Raw genomic sequence first — 18,519 nt, 5'->3', positions numbered from 1 at the left:
TACACTCCAGTCCAAACCAAAAAAAAAATTATTTTCTGTGTTTGTGAATTGTGTGCGCAGTAGCCGCACGTGCATCAACAAAGTAGTGCCAAGCGTGCGCCTGTGTCATAAGTAAAGGGCCGGCTGGCTTGACCGTTAAGGGTGCTGTAACCCCCGAAAGTACACTCCAGTCCAAACCAAAAAAAAATTATTTTCTGTGTTTGTGAATTGTGTGCGCAGTAGCCGCACGTGCATCAACAAAGTAGTGCCAAGCGTGCGCCTGTGTCATAAGTAAAGGGCCGGCTGGCTTGACCGTTAAGGGTGCTGTAACCCCCGAAAGTACACTCCAGTCCAAACCAAAAAAAATATTATTTTCTGTGTTTGTGAATTGTGTGCGCAGTAGTCGCACGTGCATCAACAAAGTAGTGCCAAGCGTGCGCCTGTGTCATAAGTAAAGGGCCGGCTGGCTTGACCGTTAAAGGGTGCTGTAACCCCCAAGTACACTCCAGTCCAAACCAAAAAAAAAATTATTTTCTGTGTTTGTGAATTGTGTGCGCAGTAGCCGCACGTGCATCAACAAAGTAGTGCCAAGCGTGCGCCTGTGTCATAAGTAAAGGGCCGGCTGGCTTGACCGTTAAGGGTGCTGTAACCCCCGAAAGTACACTCCAGTCCAAACCAAAAAAAAAATTATTTTCTGTGTTTGTGAATTGTGTGCGCAGTAGCCGCACGTGCATCAACAAAGTAGTGCCAAGCGTGCGCCTGTGTCATAAGTAAAGGGCCGGCTGGCTTGACCGTTAAAGGGTGCTGTAACCCCCGAAAGTACACTCCAGTCCTAACCAAAAAAAAATTATTTTCTGTGTTTGTGAATTGTGTGCGCAGTAGCCGCACGTGCATCAACAAAGTAGTGCCAAGAGTGCGCCTGTGTCATAAGTAAAGGGCCGGCTGGCTTGACCGTTAAAGGGTGCTGTAACCCACAAAGTACACTCCAGTCCAAACCAAAAAAAAAATTATTTTCTGTGTTTAGCCGCACGTATATATCAAATCGATATAACATAAATGGAGGACCAAACTTTCTCCGATAAAAATAAAATAGAGAAAGATCAAGAACCACTTCCTCCTAGTGCTGAAGCTGCTGCCACTAGTCATGACATAGACGATAACATGCCATCAACGTCGTCTGCCAAGGCCGATGCCCAATGTCATAGTAGAGGGCACATACAATCCCAAATGGCAAAGTTCAGGAAAATGACCTTGAAAAAGACATTTAAATCAGCTGAAGAGAAACGTAAACTTGCCAATATGCCATTTACGACACGGAGTGGCAAGGAACGGCTAAGGTCGATCCCTAGTATGTTCATGACTAGTGGTTCAGCTTCACATGACGATGGAAGCCCTCCTCCCACTAAAAAAATCAAAAGAGTTAAGCTGGCAAAAGCACAGCGAAGAACTGTGCTTTCTAAGAAGATATCACAAATCCCCAAGGAGAGTCCAAGTGTGGTGGTGGTTGCGATGCCTGACCTTCCCAGCACTGGACGGGAAGAGGTGGCTCTTTCCACCATTTGCATGCCCCCTGCAAGTGCTGAAAGGAGCACCCACAGTCCACTTGCTGATATGCAAATTGAAGATGTCACTGTTGAAGTACAACAGGATGAGGATACTGGTGTAGCTGGCGCTGAGGAGGAAGTTGGCGAGGAGGATTCTGATGGTGATGTGGTTTGTTTAAATCAGGCTCCGGGGGAGACAGTTGTTGTCCGTGGGATGAAAAAGCCCATCACGGTCATGCCTGGGCAGAAGACCAAACATTCCACCTCTTTGGTCTGGCAATATTTCTATCCAAATCCGGACAACAACTGTCTTGCCATATGTACCATATGTAAAGGTGAAATAAGTAGGGGTAGGGACGTCAACCACCTAGGAACATCCTCCCTTATACGGCACCTGCAGCGCGTTCATAAAAAGTTACTGTCAAGTTCAGAAACTTTGGCTAAGACCGTAAGCAGTCCAGGGACACCTAAATCCCGTTGTCCTGTTGTATCCAAGCGCCTGCAAACCACACCGTCAACTCCCTCCTCGTCAATTTCCTCCTTAGTCAGGATCGGAAGTAGTCCTGCAGGCCATGTCACTGGCATGACTGACTCTCCTATCCGGGATTCCTCTGGAGGATCCTGCATTGCTACGCCTACTGCTGCCGCTGCTGCTGTTGCTGCTGCTGGGAGTCGTTCATCATCCCAGAGAGGAAGTAGGAACACCACTACTTTTACTAAACAATTGACCCTCCAACAGTCCTTAGCGAGGAGGATGAAGTACGACAGCAGTCATCCTGAAGCAAAACGTATAACTGAGGCCTTGACTGCTATGTTGGTGTTAGACGTGCGTCCGGTATCCGCCATTAGTGCAGTGGGATTTAGACAATTGATGGAGGTAGTGTGTCCCCGGTTCCAAATACCGTCTAGATTCCACTTCACTAGGCAGGCGATACCGAGACTGTACAGAAACGTCAGAAAAAGTGTCCTCAGTGTCCTGAAAAATGCCGTTGTACACAATGTCCACTTAACCACGGACATGTGGACAAGTGGAACAGGGCAGACTAAGGACTATATGACTGTGACAGCCCACTGGGTAGATGTATCACCTTACGCAGCAACAGCAGCAGCGTCACCAGTAGCAGCATCTCAGAAACGCCAGCTCGTTACAAGGCAGGCTACGCTGTGTATCACCGGTTTCAGTAAGAGGCACACCGCCGACAACCTCTTAGAGAAACTGAGGGAAATCATCGCCCAGTGGCTTACCCCACTTAGACTCTCCTGGGGATTTGTGATATCTGACAACGCCACCAATATTGTGCGGGCATTACATCTGGGCAAATTCCAGCACGTCCCATGTTTTGCTCACACAATAAACTTGGTGGTGCAGAATTTTCTGAAAAGCGACAGGGGCGTGCAGGAGACGCTTTGGGTGGCCCGAAAAATTTCTGGCCACTTTCGCCATTCAGCGACTGCGTGCCGAAGACTGGAGCGCCAGCAAACACTCTTGAACCTGCCCCGCCATCACCTGAAGCAAGAGGTTGTGACACGGTGGAACTCAACCCTCTATATGCTTCAGAGGATGGAGGAGCAGCAAAAGGCCATACAAGCCTATACATCCACCTATGACATAGGCAAAGGAGGGGGTATGCACCTGACTCAAGCGCAGTGGAGAATGATTTCCGTGTTGTGCAAGGTTCTCCAGCCCTTCGAACTTGCCACACGTGAAGTCAGTTCAGACACTGCCAGCTTGAGTCAGGTCATTCCCCTCATCAGGCTTTTGCAGAAGCAGCTGGAGAAAGTGAAGGAGGAGCTAAGACGGAGCGATTCCGCTCGGCATGTGGGACTTGTGGATGAAGCCCTTCATTCGCTTTGCCAGGATTCCAGGGTGGTCAATCTGTTGAAATCAGACCACTACATTTTGGCCACCGTGCTCGATCCTAGGTTTAAAGCCTATGTGGTGTCTCTCTTTCCGGCCGACACAAGCCTGCAGAGGTGCAAAGACCTGCTGGTGAACACACTGTCAGCTGAAGCGGAACGTGACACGTCAACAGCTCCTTCTTCATTTTCTCCTGCAACTGGGGCTGCCAGGAAAAAACTTAGGTATCCTAAGCAACCCGCTGGCGGTGATGCAGGACAGGCAGGACCAAGTTTGGACATCTGGTCCGGACTGAAGGACCTGGCAACAATTTCTGACATGTCTACTGTCACTGCATATGATACTGTCACCATTGACAGAATGGTGGAGGATTACATCGGTGACAGCATCCAAGTAGGCATGGCAGACAGTCCATACCTGTACTGGCAGGAAAAAGAGGCAATTTGGAGGCCCCTGTACAAACTGGCTCTATTTTACCTGAGTTGCCCCCCCTCCAGTGTGTACTCCGAAAGAGTGTTTAGTGCAGCCGGGAACCTTGTCAGCGAAAGGCGTAGGAGGTTGCTTCCACAGAATGTGGAGAAGATGATGTTCATCAAAATGAATTATCAGCTCTTCCAGGGAGACCAGCCTCCAGAAGGTACAGAGGGACCTGTGGTGGTGGATTCAAGTGGGGACGAGTTAATACTTTGTGAGGATGAGGATGTACACACTGAAGAGGGTGAGGAATCGGTGGATGAGGAGGATGAGGATGACATCTTGCCTCCATAGAGCCAGTTTGTGCAGGGACACATTAATTGCCAGCTTGTTTTGTGGGGGCCCAAACGAACCAATCATTTCAGCCACAGTTGTGTGGCAGACCCTGGCGCTGAAATGATTGGTTTGTTAAAGTGTGCATGTCCTGTTTATACAACATAAGGGTGGGTGGGAGGGCCCAAGGACAATTCCATCTTGCACCTCTTTTTTTTCTTTGCATTATGTACAGTTTGGGGCCTAGTTTTTCAAACTGCCATCCTGTCTGCCACTGCAGTTTCACGCCTAGATGGGTCACGTGTTTGTGCCGCCCACTCGTGTCGCTTAGCATAGTCATCCAGCTACCTCGGTGCAACGTTTTGGACATAAAAACACTATTGTGAGGTGTGAGGTGTTCAGAATAGACTGGAAATGAGTGGAAATTAAGGTTATTGAGGTTAATAATAGCATAGGAGCAGAAAAACCTACAAATTCTGTGATTTTAGCTGTTTTTATGCTTTTTTAAAAAAAAATACAGATCCAAAACACAAAACCCAGAACCCAAAACACGGAAGGGTGGTTTTGGCAAAACCAATCCAGATCCAAAACACGAAGAAAGATCCAGATCCAAAACCAAAACACAAAACACGAAAAGTGGCCGGTGCACACCCCTAATATGTATATGATTCTATGAACTAAAACCATCACTGCTGAATTAAAGATAACACAGCATTCTAAATTCTAGCTAATGAACTAGAATCAATATGAATGCAATACATGACAAATATTTATTTTGCTATGTTAAAGAGCAATAAAAAAAGAGCAAATAAAAATACTATTTGCTTTAAGTATACATCATAGGCTCTGTACTAGTCAGCTGAGTAACAAACCTTAAGTAACTGGAATCTATATACTTAACAAAATATATTCATGAGAGTGTGCTCTGGGCCTGATTCAGAGCTGGATGCTATTTGCGGACGGTCGTTCCAAAAAATGGGCCGGCTATTTAAATTGAGCGCTCGCTCTTTGCGGTTTGTTGACGCCTCTATGTCTGAGCGAGCGAACGAAAAATGCGCTCGATATTTTGTAAAGACGCCTCTTTGCCGTTCGCATCACATGTCATCTCCGGTATTTATTAGATTAATCGGGTACATCGAAAGGCATCTGAACTGCTCGCAGTACTTGTGGTAGGTTTTTCTTACCGCTATCACTGCGAGCAGTTCAGGCTAAAAGACAACCAAGTGACGTGATCGATGTCGCTCCTTTACTGAGTATGCACTCCCATTAAACGCCCTTTTGACAGTTAGGCACGCCTGCATTCGGATCTCCACTCCCCCGTTTTCAAGCACCTTCCCCTGTTACCACCCACAAACGGTACATTAAGTCAATCAAATTAGCAGCCCCTCGCTGTTTTGCTAGTGCACGATTTCCAACCGCAATGACTGGTTTGTGCATGCGCATTACAACCCATACGCATGCGCAGTTGTGCGAATATTGCTCAGAGCAAACGAGCGGCCGCTTACGAGCGGCTCTGAATCAGGCCCTCTGTTCAGCAGAAAGGCACATCTCTAACAGAGTTTAAAGAGAGGGCTTAACAGCTTTGCAGATTGGTGAATTCATAGTCAGTAAGTGGGCCTGATTCAGCAGCAGGCGCTCATGCGATCGCAGCTGCGATTTCGGACGGAACGTAGTTGCGAAAAGATGATAAAAGTTGAAAGCTTACCCGAACATAGGGATGACCACTACTGCTTTCTCATCTGCGTAAACATCGGTAATACCGACACAGATCGGACAGCCAAGCAGCCATTGCGGCAAGTCAGACCTGTCTAAAACACTGCAGCTCTTCTTGCACACAGAGAGGTTTCATGCTGCAAAAGCAATTGCAATGGCTAAATTACTGTATGCATGCCCACGGAATGGCGTTTAAATGGTCAGACATGCCTGTGTTAAATTAACCACCCCCCCATTACTTCCCGCATACGATGATCACGACATTCACTTTGCAAATGATTCCTATGTGTGTGCATAATTGCAAAGCGATTGCGGCCTGTATGCAGTGCAGAATGGCAAATAATCGCCTGATCTGTGTAAATCGCAGAATTGCATCTGCTGCTGAATCAGGCCCAGTGATTCCAGCAGCTCAAGTGACTGCAGTCTCTGGGGGGAGGGGGGTTTACTTTATCAGATACCATTAAAGACACTGGGCCTGATTCACTATGGATCGTTATTGCAATTGCAGCTGCAAATACACACGCAGATCTGCTGCGAAAATATGCTAATGTTTGCAATTACAAGACCAGCATAGAGACACCCACTACCGCTATCTCACATCCGTAAGACTTTGCAGACCTGCATATACATCTGTACCTTCAAGAACATCGTACCCTAACACAGAATTACAGCAGGTCTGACCTTACTCAGAATTTGCAACGGTCGTCGCACGCAGTAAGTACTCAAGCTGTGTATGCCATTGCAGTGGCTAATTTATGCACGCCCAGGAATCGGCATTCAAACGGATAGGCACACCTGTATTTTTCCAACCACTCCCCCAACACCACCCCCAAATGCTGACATCCCACCCCTCGATCTGCGATTGCTTTGTATCTGAGTAAGTGATCGCAGTGCGATCGCAATGCTTACACACACGTGCAGTGCATGCGCAGTACGCAACATCGGCCGATCTGCGTACACTGTTGCAATTGCGATCCATAATGAATCAGGCCCACTATTCTAAAGATGTGGGATGAGTCTCAGCTATCTGCAATTGACTGTGGGTGTAACAATTAAATACAGAACTTTACTACAATATGCAGTATTGTGTATACTTTTTTTTCTCATGCAATGGGTCACTTACTAAACAGTCACAGCTGCTATTGTTCCAAATGTGGTTGCTTATAGGAACACTGAAGAAAGGATTGGTTGTATTGATTATAATAAACATGTGTCCATAGTTATTTAAGGTGTTGGGTATGAAATCCCGGCTGTCGGGATGCCGCTGTTCAGAATACCAACAGCAGCATCCCGATAGCCAGAATTCCGACACCCATAGGAAGGCACATTAGTATTTTCCCTACCCTAACCCTAACCCTTCCTCCCTGGTGCCTAAACCTAACCCCCCTCCCTTCCTAGTGCCTAAACCTAACCTTCCCCTTCCCGCACCCAAAACCTAAGACCCTGTCCCCAGTGTCTAAACCTAACGTCCCCCCCTAGTGCCTAAACCTAACCTCCGCTTCCCCGCACCCTAATCCTAACTCCTTCCCTGGTACCTAACCCTCCCTCTAATGCCTAATCCTAACCATGCTAGCTAATTCTAACCTCCCCATAACACCCCGATACTTACCTTTGGGATCACGACGGTCGGGATTCTGGTGCCGAGATCCTGACCTGTCGGGATTTTGGCGCCAGTATTTTGACAGTCTGCATCCCGCACGTGGGTTGCCGACTACATCCATTATTTAAGGTATATTGAAGGTTTATAGAAACTTTTTCAGTTGTAATATAATTGCAACAAACACATTGATAATCAAACCTCTATAGATGCAAACTGTAAATCAAGCAATTACTATTTAATTTTAAAAAGGGACATTAAAGTTGCTGTGTGTTGAATACTGCACTGGTGATTAATGATTGCATTTTTTTACAATACATTCCCAGTAGATTGCAGTAAATTGTTCCTTTAAACTGTACATTTCCTTCCCTGTATTATGAGCTATGTATTTCCAAAGTATAATCACTTCCCCGGCTCAATGGGGAAAACAGCGCCCTAGAGTACTTTAATAATTCATGCTTCAAGTGCTTATTAAAACAATATGCATAAAATAACCCTATAATGTTTGGTATCATGGATAGTATTTACAATACATAATATAGTTTGCAACACAGTACATTTTTGCTACCGCATTTAGTTACACTTTGGAAATAAAGTATATATGTTGCTCATTTTAGTAAAAATTTCAGGTAAACTGAGTTACTATACCATAATTGAAAATATGCGCATTTGTTTTGTTTTCTTTAATGTCTGCCTTTACTAAGTACAAAAGTAAAAGCAATCATATCTAAAATCTGTGTATGTGGCATCTATAGAATTTTTTTATTGTTCAGATCAAACACCAGGGGCCAAATGTAATAGGGTGAGAGTTTAGAAAATGTAGGAGTTTAGCAGTAAGCTCTCACACTTTTCAAACTCGGCCAATGTAACAGAGTGTGAGAACATGTAAACGCACATGTTTTTAGACACATAAAACTATCATGATTTATACTCTCATCCAGATGTTTTCCCATTTTGAAAATTAAACGTGAGAGTTTACTGCTAAACTCTCACCCTATTACATTTGGCCTCAGAATGGGGAAACTGCTGCTCTCCTGAGTTTCATGAGTAACAATTTCTACAGTTTACAAAGAACAGAGGGCCTGATTCAGACCCGCTCGCGAGCGCATAGCGCTCGTGAGTGGGTCGATGTTAGGCCACTGTCCATGCGCACCCCGGAGCCGGCTCCGACATGCGCATGCGCGAGACCCGGCTAGCAACAGGTGCTCCATTGCTCCGGGTCTCGCACCAAAAGGGGGCGGCTGTCGATTTTGATCGACAGCTCACACCGTTTTGGAGGCGTGGTGTGGGGGTGGCTTCACAAATGGAGGCATTCCCATGTGAACGCCTGCCATTTGTGGGCTGCCCCACTGACATCACCAGTGATGTCAGTGGGAGAGCTTCCGGCTTTATTAGAGCCAGAAGCTCTCTGGGGCTTGCGGCCACGAGACCCTACCACAAGGGTCTCATCACAAGCCCAATGGTCTTGACCATCATCCTGGTCGATCGCAATAGCTGTGGGTGGTCACCCACAGCTATGCGAGCGGCAGGGAGGCCGCTCCAAAAAAAAAAAAAAAACGCCCTGATTCAGAGCTAGCGCTCTTTCAGAGCGTCCGGCTCTGAATCAGGGCCAGAGTGCAAAGCAAACACATTACTGACTGTACTGTTGGCAAAAATTCCTATCTACAGTACTAAGAGAGGTCAGAGAATGGGCAAACTGGTTCCAGCTGACAGGAAAGCAACAGTAAAAATAGAGTTAAGGCTGGATAGGCCTCAGAATAATAAACAACACAGATTGGGATTGTTATAATTGACAGTATGTTCATTTTGTTTTAATGTTTGGGTGATTGTAACATGGTAGCTTACATTTATGCAAAGGAGTGGGTTAAGTTTATGGAGTCTTTCTAGCACAACTAGATGTTAGCCAATAGATGTCTGGAGAGATGATAGCAAAATGTATATATGCTGTGTTTGGAGTATCTTACTTTCTATTTGTTTTTGATGCAGTGAGGTTTCCCTCCCCATGTTGGTACTGTAGCTTTGATTTGTTGGATTTAGTTTGACTGGTGTAGTTTGTTCTCATGTGGGTGGAAAAGAATCATCAACAGTGAATACATGTGAAGCAGGAGGTGATTGTGGAGCACTGGGGAAGGCTAGGGACACAATCCTAGAGGAAGGGCCTAGCGAGTCATAGAGGTACTGGCGCTAAATCTGTCTACAACATGTAACTTGCGCTCAGAGCCAGCCCTAGCCAATTCGATGCCCTAGGCAAAATTTTGGCTGATGCCCCCTAGCATGTATTAATATATAATATATATATATATATATATATATACACACACATTATAAAAGGCCAGCACCCCACCTTGCAGCTCCACCAGCCCCATTCCCCCAGACCTAGTGAGTGTCTCAGCCCCATTCCCCCAGACCTAGTGCGTGTCTCAGCCCCATTCCCCCAGACCTAGTGGGTGTCAGCCCCATTCCCCCAGACCTAGTGGGTGTCTCAGCCCCATTCCCCCAGACCTAGTGGGTGTCTCAGCCCCATTCCCTTAGACCCAGTGTGTCTCTCGGCACCATTCCCCCACTGTGTCAGCCTCATTCTCCACCCAGCCCCAGGGTGTCAGCCTCTTTCCCCCCACCCCCAGCATGTCAGCCTTTCTCTCCCCAAGCCCCAGAGAGTGTCTCAGCCTTGCCTTCCCCCTCCAGCCCCAGTGTGTGTCTCAGCCTTCCTCCTCCAGCCCCAGTGTGTCAGCCTTCTCCCCCCTGCCCCAGTGTGTGTCTCAGCCTTCCCCCCCAGCCCCAGTGCGTGTCTCAGCCTTCCCCCCCAGCCCCAGTGCGTGTCTCAGCCTTCCCCTCCAGCCCCAGTGCTTGTCTCAGCCTCCCCTCCAGCCCAAGTGCATGTCTCAGCCTCCCCCCCAGCCCCAGTGCATGTCTCAGCCTCCCCCCCAGCCCAAGTGCGAGTCTCAGCCTCCCCCCAGCCCCAGTGTGTGTCTCAGCCTCCCCCCCAGCCGCAGTGCGTGTCTCAGCCTTCCCCCCCAGCCCCAGTGCGTGTCTCAGCCTTCCCCCCCAGCCCCAGTGTGTGTCTCAGCCTTCCCCCCCAGCCCCAGTGTATGTCTCAGCCTTCCCCCCCAGCCCCAGTGCGTGTCTTAGCCTCCACCCCCCAGCTCCAGTGCATGTCTCAGCCTCCACCCCCCAGCCCCAGTGCGTATCTCAGCCTCCACCCCCCAGCCCCAGTGCGTATCTCAGCCTCCACCCCCCAGCCCCAGTGCGTATCTCAGCCTCCACCCCCCAGCCCCAGTGCGTGTTTCAGCCTTCCCCCCCAGCCCCAGTGCATGTCTCAGCCTCCCCGCCCCAGAGCCGCCACTTACCTTGGCTGCTTCTTCTCCGCGGGGCAGCGGCAGGTGGCTGGCTGTTATGTTGGTGGAGCTGGAGCGGCCGAAGCGGGCCCGCTCCGACTCCAACCATTTAAATAATGGGGAACGGGTCGGAATGAGCATCTGTGCATAAGCTCATTCTGACCGGTCAAAGTCACCTGACCGGCTGACAGGTGCGCTGCCTGGTCGGAGCGGAGCTCCGATCGTGGCAGCGGCATGTGGGAGGCAGCAGCAGAGCCTTGAAAGCCCCTAAGCATTCAAGTCGCCCCTAGGCATTAGCTTATTATGCCTATGCCTAGGGCCAGCTCTGCTTGCGCTCACTTATTGTTAGGGCTGCACCAGCACTATTTGAATAAGACCCTTAGAGCTGCACTGGCGAGATCTTCAATCAGTGCCAGATTAAGTTCCAAATCGGCCTGGAGCTGAAATTTATAAAGGGCCTATTGTGTGCTTCCGCAGGAGGAGTGACTACCACAGTGGGCTGTGGCTTCAGTTGTGGGGGTTTGGTCTGCACAGCACCATGGAGGACATATCTACCGCCTACCGTAAACCACCTCAAACTCTCTCCCCTCTTTGCTTAAATGTTATGTTATTGAGCATTAAATAAAATGTTTTATTTATTAAAGATATACAGTATATACTGCATATAATTTTATACAAACAGGAGCTGTTTACAGTGTAGTTTAGGACATAAGGGGAACAGTAAATCATACACACAGACTGGGATGTAGTCAGGAAACCGACGGTCGAAATACTGTACCGACCGCCGGCTTCCCGACTGTCATATCCCAGCATGGGACTAATGGTAGGTGTCGAAATCCCGACGACTATCATTATCCACCCGCGGAAATCCTGGCGCCCGGTACACCAAACGAAGGTAACCCGGGCGCCGAGAGCGGTCAGCCGCGGTTTCGGGGCTCCCGGGGGGACTTAGGGTTAGGCACCCCCCGGGAGGGTTAGGTTTAGGGTGCGAGGAAGGCCGGTTAGGTTTAGGCACCCCTGAGGGGAGGTTAGCCACTAGTGGGGGAGGTTAGTGGTAGGCACCCCAAAGGGAGGGTTAGGGTTACGGGGGGGAAGGGGAGGGATAGTATACTTACCTGCTCTGTCGGGATCTTCACACATTGGGCCACCAGCATCAGGATTTTCACTGTCGGACTAACATCCGGCGGTCATTCATATCACACCCCACAGACTGTATACATCAGAGATGCAGGGCAGAGGAAAGTGAGGGGGGCCGTTTGAATGGCTCCTGCCAGGAGATAAGACATCTGCGATTCAATTCCTGATTATATATCACCTCCCAAAGGCAAAACAGAAGCACCAAAGTAATGCACATACAGCCGTCCTGCCACCATGAAAACTCACTTTTACCCTTTCAACTCATGACACACTGAAGAAACTAAAATGATCACATCAGTATTTTTAGTAGTGATCGCAATGTATACAGTACTATGCCCCATAGTAGTGCCCACTGATACACATTATCGCACATAGTAGCGTCCTCAGTACACATTTTGAACATGATTTAGGGCCGCATGCAAAGCAGATGTTGTTGTAATTAAGCAATGTTTTGCAACTACACATGCCTCATAATTCCTAAAAACCACTATGGCACATGCGCTGCACAGAGTGTATAGACAAGGGCGCACGTGGTATCAGAAATGCTGTGGAAAAGTGATGGGCGCTCCTGGGTGGTGACTGGAAGGTGACTAGATATGCCTGTAAAAATGGTCCGCTCATTGGATGTATAATGACAGTGGTGAGGGCGTACTAATTGCTAGTGGCGGCATTACCAGACACACAGCCGCAGACATAGGAGTCCATAGCCAGACAGAGACACTGCAGATGCCATAGTGCAAGTTTGGATGGTGTGACTGATAGCATATAAGGATGCACCAATGGGTATTACTGCATGCACAGTCACTAAAAGTCTGTCCATTATTTTACATCCCAGTGCCCAATACACATTATACCACATTGTAGTGCCCCCGATACACATTATACCACATTGTAGTGCCCCCTTGATACACATGGTATGGTGGCAGGGATGTTGGGACAGAGTCATAATGGCGTGGGTTGGGACAGAGTTGCGACAAGGGGAGTGGGCGGGACAGAGCAGCGTGAGGAAGGGGAAATCTGCAGAGAAAGGGCAGGGCTGAGCGGGGGACAGATACCGAGGTGCAAGCTAAACTAATATATATATATATATATATATACACATATATATATACATACATATATACACGTATATACACACCACAGTATACACAAACATGAAAAATCAATAAATTAAAATTCCTGTCAGTGCTTGCATACCTTTTTGCAGAAACACTGACTTTGAGGCTCAGAGATCATCAGCAGCCAGCTGGACACGTTATCTCAAACGGTAGTCAGCAGCACTGCTACCTTGTAGTCCGGATCAGTCATCCTGTCATGTGGGCCCCTTCATGGAGATAAGTTCCGCCTGCTCGGCTGCTTAAGGTAGCAGTGGTGGGGGCGGCACCTGTTGTGGCACGCGGCGCGTAGGAGGCGCTGACGCCGCTGAGACACTGGAGTAGGGGTATTGAACCATTCCCACTGAGCAGCGGCTAGGAGACTAGAGGGGAGGAAGCCGAGGATGGTCAGCCAGGAGGAGGGGAGAGCCGCCGGGGTCTCAGTGGGTGGGGGTCCCGGGGGCGGGGTGTCAGACAGCTGCGGGCTGGTAAAGCAGGCTGCTGCTGTAGCAAGAAAAAAGTTTTTTCCTGACTACATCAGTATAGCAGGTGCTATGGGCCTGTTTTGATGGGAGGCTTGGAGCTGCAGCTCCGTCCGCCCCATTGGTAATCCGGCCCTGTCTTCAATCCAATAACCATCACCCTTTGTTCCCTTAGAGCAAGTGCGTTCACCGATACTTACTTGACCGCCTGGTCTTATGCTTGGGGCTGTAAGGGCTTATTCCAAATAGGCTGGGATCCACAAGGTAATTAACCTGGAGTATAGCAGCTGGCAGGGCAATGGTTAGTTGTAAGAATATATCTGGAGCTGGAATCACAGCAAGGCAATGGTTAATAGTAGAAGCAATCAGCTGCTGGTGTGTACTGGAATCTGAAGCAAGGCAAAGTGCTGACAGAATGATATCCAACTGCAGGGAGACTTGCTAGATGAACTTATTGACCAAGCTGTAGTCTGTAATAACAGGAGATATAACAAAATGGCAAAGCTGTGACTTGAGTACAGGACCAGGTAACAGAAGCAGTTAGCTGTAGACTTGCAATAACAGAAACAACTGGGGTGAATATACTTAGCTGTAATGGACAACCACAGACACACAGGCTGGGTGTACACAGGACCAGTAATGCATGATATAAACAAGGTTGTAGCAGGGCCAGCTACTCAGGACACTGGCTGGAGTATTACCAGGACCAGTAAAACAGGATTCTAGCTGGAGTTGGAGCAGTGCCAGCTATTCATGATACTGGCTGGAGTTGCAGCAGAACCAGTAAGACAGAATACTAGCCTACCCTCCAACATGACCCCTCCCATCAGGTACAAAATGCTCTGCTCCTGGACTTCCCACTTAAAGTATGATTGCAGTCACCTGTGTTGAGCTAGTTAATTGATAAGACAGGTGTTTCACCACAGGTGGCTGCAATAATCAATTAAGAAGAAAGTCCAGGAGTAGATCATTCTGTACCTAATGGAACGGGTCATGTTGGAGGGTCTGTACTAGCTGGAGTTGGAGCAGTGTCAGCTATTCAGGATACTGGCTGGAGTTGTAGCAGAACCAGGACTTGATATGATTGAACTGGCAGCATGAATCGACAGGAACTCACTGGGATTACACAGAAGGTAAGCTCGAGGGTTAGGGGGGGTTAGGTTAGTTCTCCATGACTCCTGTATCAGAAAATGTATTTACGCCCCTTATGCTGATAAAACATGTGGAACTGCCATTCTCTTTAATAAGAATCTAGTGTATTCAATTTGTAGAAAATTTCAAAACTCAGGCGGTTTATATTATTACTTTAAAAAGCTCTTAATTGGCGATCCATGATACTGCACCAACTGTAGCTATGGCCACCTCTTGATAACGTTTTGTTGTTTTCCATGTACTGGCTGGATACAACATGGAATAAAAAGCTACTGACACCTGGTTTGTTTCAATGATGGTGTAAATATATGCAAACATTTCCTCTACCTACTAAATGGGCTGTTCAGTAATGCTTCCTGCATACCTCATGGTACTCTTGCCAATTATTGGCCAACTAGGATCCTATAACCCTCTAACTCTCCTCAACGCTTCTCTTTCTTGTTATACTCTCCCATATGCAGGGGGGGGGGCGACAGGGGTGGTCGTCCCAGGGCCCTCACACACAGAGGGGCCCCACACAGGGTTGATGTGACCCTGCCGAGCGAGCTGCACCTGTTCCAGGGTAGAGGCTCTGGAGCCGCTGCTGTTCGACAGGCTAGCTGTCAAGGGGGAGAGGGGCCAGCTTTACACTAGCGCATAACCCCCATCCCCCACCGATGCGCCTCTCCTACTCTGGCCACATTGGGGGCAGAGCCAATATGGTAAGCCACGCCCCCATATTGCCGCAAATCGTGTTATTACATTCTGGGTGCGGAGCCTAATTAATTGAGGAAGTGCCTTTTGCAACCTGTACCAGGCCAGCAGCAGCTGCATCAAGTGTAAGTATGTATGTGTACTGTTTTAGTGTGTGTATGTGATATTGTGCATATATGTTAGTGTGCATACTGTGTATGTATGTGTTAATGTGTATATACTGTATGTGTTATTGCGTGTATACTGTTTATGTGTCAGTGTTTGCCCCTGTCTTCATGTAGCCTGGGTCGGTGTTGGCTTCGTGTGGAGCCTTCAGTGGTGGGAGGGAGGGGGCTTAGGCTCGGCTCTGTGTGGCTTGAAGGGGGCCCCCACAACTACGTTGCTCTGGGGTCCCCACAAGCCTTAATCCAGCCGTGCCCACATGTTTGTTCTGATTCCCTCTTTCCTTTCTTTTCCTTTCTACCATACTTTTGGACTGTTCCATGGATAGATCGGTGGCTCTTGGACCTAGGGTAAGCACTAGTTGTACATGGTTTTTGCTTTGGTTAATGTTACTTGTCTGTTCTTACAGTTGCTACATTATGCACACCATCCTTTTCAATATCTATAATTTTGCATTCTCCGGCACTGCTCAGTTGGGTACTGTATGTCATTTTGCCCATTCTATGATTGCATTCTACAATAATATTGAAAAATGTTTGGCTCTACCTTAGGAATAACTTCCCATTTCTATTTTTATTATCTCCTCACCAGTCTCTTTTACTACTGTCATAATTTACAGGATTGGCTTCATATTCGATTTACCTTGTCTATTCTCTTTACATTATTTCTTATATTTTGCTTTCTGTCAATCCAATTTCCTGTGAATGTTTGTTTATTGTATTGTGCAGAGCCTTAATAAAAATATTTGGAAAGAAAAAAAATGTTGCCCTATTTATATGTTTCACCATGGTAGCAGCTGCAATAGCACTACTATGGTAATGCAGCAGGAGGCATCACACCTCCTGCATGCATTATTGTTCCAAGCTGCGTCCACGGATGCAGCATCAAAATAACATGGGTTCACTCAAGCCACTGAACGCAGCGCTCAAAAGAGGCCAGAAAATCTCTGTCAGCCGACGGAGACCCTGGCCTCTTCTCTCCCCCCCCCCCCCGCCCCAACGATAGCGACGTGTCTCCATTTGGAGAAACAGAGGCCCAGAAATGGCAGCAGACTGTCGGTCGCTTACAGTCTGCTGCCACTCTGCATGTACGGGTCTTGCGTCAGCACCGAACGGCACAATCTGAGATGTGCGCTAACCATCGGGTTAGTGCACATCTCTGAATTAGCCCCTTTATTTTGTCTCTTAAACGCCATCCCCTGGGTATTACATACATTCAGAGCCGTAACTAGACTTTTTGGTGCCCTGTGCCAGAAAGAGCATTGGCGCCCCCTCATTTTTCAAAGGGACATAATGCACCCAAAAAAGGGCCATGGCTTCATGAGGAAGGGCCAGGGAAGAGATATGAGAGGCCAGGAGATGCTGGGGATGAAATAAGAGGAAGCTACAAGTGAGAATGATAATAAACAGAAATTTGACAGGCCCAAACAGCTCCCCCTGACCAGTGGTGCCCTGTGCGATGGCACCAGCCGCACTATCCTAGCTACGGCCCTGCATACATTGTATACCTTAATGATCTTCTAGCATGTTTATCTAGCTTGCTGTTTAGTTGTTCTATGAAATATATTATTTATTGTATTATCTAAAGAGCAAAAGTTAATGGAAAGGCAAAGTGGATGTAATCTTGTGTCCTAGGGTATGGAAGTTTTGTGAGAACTGAAGTACAACAAAGAATCCAATTTTAATTGAGATGAGCTTTAAAAACTGAAATGTATGCTTTTAAATATTTTGTGCCTCTGGTAAATGACAGACATCTGTTGGAGCTGTGAAAGGGCTACCCTCAGGCATAAACAAAAGTAATTATTCATTCAGGTACCAGCACAACTTGATTTTCACAATACTTGGAACCAAAAACGACAAGAAAACCTACAAACAGATAAAAAAAAATCCTTCATGATTTGTTCATCTTCATGAATAGATAAGTACAGTGCTGTACATGCACTGATAGTATTTACTGTAAACTGAAAATATACATAAAATGAAAAACTCATACAGTATAAGTATTCCCTAAGTTCATAGGGATCTATTCATTGAAAGTGTTTCTGCAAAGATTTTGTCATGATAAAGAGCATTGCCATTATTTGCCTATTTAAAATAATAACATTGTTGTGTATTTATGCAGGTTTACTGTGGATTTTAGTTTTCATTAAAATATCACATACAAGTAAATTTACCTAAGCTCTACCTACTAAAAAAGCATCAATGTGTTGTTTTCAACAGATCTTTTTCAATCACTTTTGGAAAGTTTAGCCTGTTAAGAACAAGCATTACTGATTACGTGCATTACTGTGAGGAAACAGGTGTAACTGAACTCTTATGATCTATTGCACCTCTGTCCCTTTAATAGGAATTTGAGTGGCAGGGCTATATCTATTCAGAATTATGTATACCCTTGACACCCAGGTTCTCTGTTGCGGACTCTGCACAAAGACTTATTTTCCATGTTTTAGTACTGGATTTGAGTTTGTTAATAAATTCACAATTTATCATTATACTACAGCCTGATCCCAGAGAAAAGTTTTCCTCAGCTCAAACACAAACCTTTATGTTGCACTTGAGTGATTTATGATTATTTACATATTGTATTTTGATCTACAGTATATACTGTATATGGTTCCTTTATTTCCAGTGCAGATAGGTTATGCCTTCACCTCGACATCCACTTCAAAGTGCTGTATCCTCGGAGGAAGTCTCATACTGAGATGAAATGCGTCTGAAACATCAAAGTGAACTGGATGTTGCTCGCTGGCTACTGGTGATATAAAGTCAGCGATAGAGAAGGACTATTTTCAAAACTATTTCATACATTTTATAAGTAAAGTATCTGCTGCATCTGTGTTGTGCTAAATTTATTTCTAAGGCGACTTTATTAATTGCGCTGCACGGTATTTTTAGTCCTATTTATATATATATATATATATATATATATATATATTATTTGCACGTGTCTATTTACACTTGTTAGCATTTGTGGAGATTTTTTTCATTACCTTCCAAAAGAGTGTAGGCTGTTTCTTCTTCATTGAT

At 46.7% G+C, this 18,519-nt stretch overlaps 1 long non-coding RNA gene across 1 annotated transcript; it reads left to right on the top strand.

Moving 5' to 3' along the window:
* Positions 1–14,535: 14,535 nt before the first annotated feature.
* On the top strand, positions 14,536–18,235 carry LOC148454034 (uncharacterized). Its single transcript, XR_015874836.1, has 3 exons — positions 14,536–14,619; positions 15,822–15,843; positions 18,122–18,235. It is a non-coding gene; the product is annotated as an uncharacterized LOC148454034 (long non-coding RNA).
* Positions 18,236–18,519: the final 284 nt, after the last annotated feature.

Source organism: Taudactylus pleione, unplaced genomic scaffold (genome assembly GCF_031769625.1).
Source record: "Taudactylus pleione unplaced genomic scaffold, aTauple2 ptg001032l, whole genome shotgun sequence".
Lineage (NCBI taxonomy): Eukaryota > Metazoa > Chordata > Amphibia > Anura > Myobatrachidae > Taudactylus > Taudactylus pleione.
Note: the sequence above shows the minus strand (reverse complement) of the source record. Positions and strands in the feature narration are given on the sequence as shown.